Source organism: Alosa alosa, chromosome 14 (genome assembly GCF_017589495.1).
Source record: "Alosa alosa isolate M-15738 ecotype Scorff River chromosome 14, AALO_Geno_1.1, whole genome shotgun sequence".
NCBI classification, from domain to species: Eukaryota; Metazoa; Chordata; class Actinopteri; order Clupeiformes; family Clupeidae; genus Alosa; species Alosa alosa.
In genome coordinates this window covers 26,813,904-26,818,836 of record NC_063202.1, presented here as the reverse complement: position 1 = coordinate 26,818,836, position 4,933 = coordinate 26,813,904, and the positions used below count along the sequence as shown (strand labels likewise).

Genomic DNA, 4,933 nt, shown 5'->3' with positions numbered 1-4,933 from the left:
AACTAGAAAACAAAACATCTGCAAACATCTGTTCGTTTCTGTCAGCTGTGTGTTGTTGGAGTTAAGAGCTCAGTGAGATGGTTGTCGGGTAGAGAGCAGGCATTAGCCACCAGCATTTATCAGCCTAACTGTGCCGTTATTTTCTCAGGCTGAGCAGCGTACTTTAGGGTGTGGTGTCATAAGTCTTATTATCATGGGCCTTCATCACTCCTGACCTCGCTGCCTTGCTTTCAACCCCCCTTCCCATTCTCTCTCTCTCTCTCTCCCCCCCTCTCCCAGACAGACAGACGCTCCTTCTGGTGGCACCCTGGCATGGGGCGACGGAGACAAGCTCATCCGTCATCACCTCATCTGTCAGAGTCTGCCTTTATTCTTAGATCACACGCTGACGTCCGCGATTACCCTCCTCGTGAAACTTTCGTATACGCCGTGGCGGGCGGGCACTCGTGCAGGCATGTGCTCGGAGCCAAGCCTACACGCACACGTCCAAATCACCACTAGTCTCGTCCTGTGACGGATTCAGCTTTGGAATGATCACTTGTTTTTTAAAATCCCATTTTCAGCATACTTGTGCTTCCACTGTTTGGTAGTGTTGTCGAAGTCAGGGGACAGGATAATAGCTCTGTCAATCATCTCATAATATAATGGACCCGTATGCTTTTCCCACACAGTGCACTGTGATTTGTAACAATGTTTTCTGCTACACTGCATGCTCAAGGTACTGTGAGGTTTATAAAAACTAACCATGAATGTTGGGCGCAGAAGGCAAACACTGCTTCAACATGTAAAAAATATAATGTTTGTTTAACAAATAAGATTAAAGCAGAAATGTAGCACTACACTCATTTTGTTTTTGAAATATTGTTCATAGGCTGAAAAGTAACACCATGCAAAACATAATGCATACACCACTAGTAAGCATATTTTGTGCGGAGATAACAGTAAATCATCTTGAAATGCATTACTACAACAAATTGTATTTAAAGTATTCCTAAATATGTCTGGGCCATCACCATGTTTATAGTGCATTCCTCCCTCATCTAGAATAAGCACAGCCTGTGTTGCTCATTTTGCTGAAGTTAACCTTCCACATCAAGGTCGTCGACACACTAAAGTCCCACCATGGCCTGGTGCCTGTCTGCTTACTCCCATCCACTCTTCACAATCCCCCCCACCCTCACACAGACACGCACACACACACGTGCACACACACACACACACAGACACACAATAAACATTAAACCGAGGGTGCCAGTACAGAGCGCAGCCACTGGGGTATAGGCCTTAGTCTTCAGATCAGGAGAAGCTGAACAGGAGGGGGGTGACCGGGGGGTCTCCACTGCACATATCAATTAATACCTAATCGCCCTGCCTTGCCTGCCACAGAGTCCCACCAGAGCACCCTGGCTAGGGCCATGCATCTGGAAGACAATTTCCCCCAATTAAAGGTAACAGGGAATCATGTCAGTGCAGGCCGGCTGTTTGACCGTGGCTCGGTGGCGGCCCTGGCTGCACTTGGCCGGGCACGCAGACTGGCAGGTCCGTAGAGAGGTGCTGACCGGGTGCACAGGTCCCGTGCTATGCCCAGAGAGATGCACCCCTGCCACAGCGGGCCGAGGGGGGAGGGCTGATACCGACCCCCAGAGCCCACTGCTCCAGCTCAGACACAGGCACAGCAAAGGCAGGAGTGAGCCGGGGCAGCCACTGGGCTGAGAAAAGCAGCCGAGGAGTCTGGTGACGAATGAGGATAGATAATGAGACGTTTGCTTTGGTTTGGTTTGCTCACGCTTATGAAAATGCTCTGTGTGAAATGTGTACAGCCATCAATCTGCTGTCTTCCATCACTAGACACTCATTTAATAAACAAACTTTTATATTACTTTTCAATAATAGTAAATAAAAATGTATATTACTGTGTATCAGTATTATTATCAATAATAATAATCATATTATTATTATTATTATTATTATTATTATTATTATTATTATTATCATCATCAACAATTAAATCATCATGAATATACTATCAGCTTTGAATCACTTGTTTGATTATGTCTCATGGGGTCATGAAATTGAGTTAGGCTTATTTCTGCAGTTCTGTATCATACTTTTGGTTCATTACAGAAAATGTCCTGTACAACCGAGATTTAAGTAGCTGTGCTGTATTTAGTTTGACTTCATAAATATCAAGAGTGTGTAACCTACATTTTAAAACGTGAAAAACCTACACTTTTGTAAGTGTTTGAGTTAACCATACAAAATGTGTATTAAGAACATGGGTTTCAATTTTAAAACACTCTTTATCCCTTGTAATTTCATCTTAAATCAGGATATGAGAGGAGCTGACAAAATGCCTACGCCCAGACACTATTACAGACATAATATCCGCCTGGCAAATACCGTTTAAACAATGACAGCCGTTCTCACTGTACATCTGTGAAGCATGCTATTTGCCTCTTTCCTTTCTAAATGAATCTAAGGAAAAAACAGTTATCTAATTTCAACTTTGCGGAAGAATAAAAAAAGTATAACACTGTGACTGGCTTTGTTAGGATAGCCGCGTGTTTTAAGAAGGTATTGTACTGTTACAAGTTGCTGTTAACTCGCCCCTCTCTCTCGCTCTCTCTCTCTCTCACACACACACAAGCTGGGGTCATCTCTCCTTATACGGGAGGCTATGTGCCCTAAAACTGGAGGTGTGGATCAAGGGCATGAGGTATACCTGCATAGTTTGTCTGACGCCTATTATGAAGGCTACAGTAACGTTTCTTAAAGCATTCAAGCAACTAAAGAGTATCTTCAGTTGCCTGACAGCAATACATTTGATGTAGGTGAATTGAAAGATGGACTTCATAACTGTTTTATTATATCACCCTAGACATAACTTACGTACAAGACTGATCCTGAGCTTTTAACACTTAAAAACTAGTAGGCAATTCATCACATAAAACATGTTGGCTCTGACAAACTGGACACCCCACTCTCTTGCCTTTTTTCATTTTTGCCTAGTGATTATCGCAGTGTTAAACCTCTGTTGTTTCTAAACCCCTGCAACTTACTTTCCTCCGCTTATGAACGAAAATACATAATTTCCCCAAGCTACTGTGCTCGTTAAAATGTCCGTCTTCTACTGCTATATGTCTGTTGTCTTCTGATAAAAACGTTTTATATCGTGATTTGACATTTACCCCTCAGTTGTTGAATGCCATCATAACGTTCCTCAAAGCATAATGCAGGGCTGCTATTCATAAGAGGTCGATCACAGCACAAAATGGCAGGTCTCACCGGCTCTTCCATCTCACAAGTTTTGACACATGGCATGCACTGGATAACTTTGATCCTAATTCTCAAACGATCTGTAGCCCTATTCAGGTTAGCTGAAATTCTGAACGGAACCCCTTGGGGTGAGGCGAGAAAGTTTGTGAAGATTCTAAAAGAGGAAAGTTTCATAGCTATATCCCTATGGTTGGGCAGCGTTGGCAATACAATCGTGTGCACATCACCCCTTGTAACGGGCTTCTGTTAACTTTTACCCCTGTCGCTGACAACCTTGAAAGTATATATTAAAGACACACTTGTAAAGAGTGATGATTTAAAAGATGATATCCTTTCCTATGAGTAGCCTAAGTTGTAAGGGCAGCGTTCGATGGCTCCTCGGTGGCTTTCATTATCAAGCTGCTTTTCCCCTGACAACCCTGCATGCAAACGTCACCGCTATGGATATTTAATTATACTGTATTTTTTAATCACGAGGCAAAATAGGCCCGGTTGTGATGCTTTACGAGACACAACAATTACACAAACTGACTCCTAAAGAAGCGAATCGTATTCAAGTAGACTAAAACAATTGTCAATCCCCGATACACACTCTAAAACTCAACACTTCTTACCTTTAAATATAGCGCGGCGCGAAGAAGAAGAAAGTCCTGCGTGTAAACGATGCGTTGTGAAAGATTGTGTTCATTGAATAATGAAGCATGTCCACATGATTGACCTGATCATTTTCTTGCGCTGAAGGGGGAAAAGTGCGCTTCGGACCTGTTACGATTGTCCACTCCAGAATCCCCCTCCAACAGTTCCGCACGCATCCCGAGTAAAAAAGCGTTTTATTTTATTCGCGCAGTTTTTTCTTAGTACAAACGTGTTCATTGATACTGATCACCCAGCATCACAAGACATTTCCATCTTTCAGCTTGGACTCCCCCTATCTGGTAGGTGAAATGCATTGTACCGTTAAAAAAGCACTCCATTGTCGTCCGCGGCGTAATTCACAGCAACTAGATAGCCTAGGTCTTGCGGCATTCGGCTTTGATGAGGCTAAAAGCTGAACCCTTGATAAAATAGCCCGTTACACGGTTTAATCTCTGATCGTCCATTTCCCCATATGAAGCAGTTGATGAAAGGTTTTACCACATCGTGGCTTCTTTCTGACCTTGAGCTCCCAGTAAATACTCTTATTAAAATATGTCTATTCCTAACAACCCCGTTCACATTGTCAGTCTTGTTATTCAGACGCTGCGTATAATTGGCTTTGATGCCCACCGTCTTTAAGAGAATACAGAGCGCAAAGCCGGAAAATGCACAATATAGTTGAAATACACGTTCTTACCTTTTCGAGGAACTATTTCAAGTCTTCTTTCTTCCAAAAAACTCCAGCGTAAATCTGTGCAGACAGTGCGTCCTGAGCATCAGTCACCGCTCTAGTGCTTAAGAGAAGTAATCAGTGATAAAATGACGTTCATCTGCACTGTAACCTTGTGGCGTATTTAATGTAAATAAGCCAGTTATGTTGCCAATCGCATGCACACAAGCGCACACGGGTCCTCAGGGAAGCGCTTTTTTCCCTGACGAATGAGCTTTATTCTAACACACGGCTATTGCGCGTTTCTTTGAAAGAACAGGGGTGAAAGCATATCTCTTTGTAAATATGATC

At 43.1% G+C, this 4,933-nt stretch overlaps 1 protein-coding gene across 1 annotated transcript in view; it reads right to left on the bottom strand.

Annotated features, from left to right (window-relative positions):
• Positions 1-4,264, bottom strand: part of znf536 (zinc finger protein 536) — a 158,867-nt gene extending 154,603 nt beyond the window's left edge. The window contains 1 exon segment of the mRNA XM_048262699.1: positions 3,891-4,264. The gene's annotated coding sequence lies outside the window, so the exon portion shown is untranslated.
• Positions 4,265-4,933: the final 669 nt, after the last annotated feature.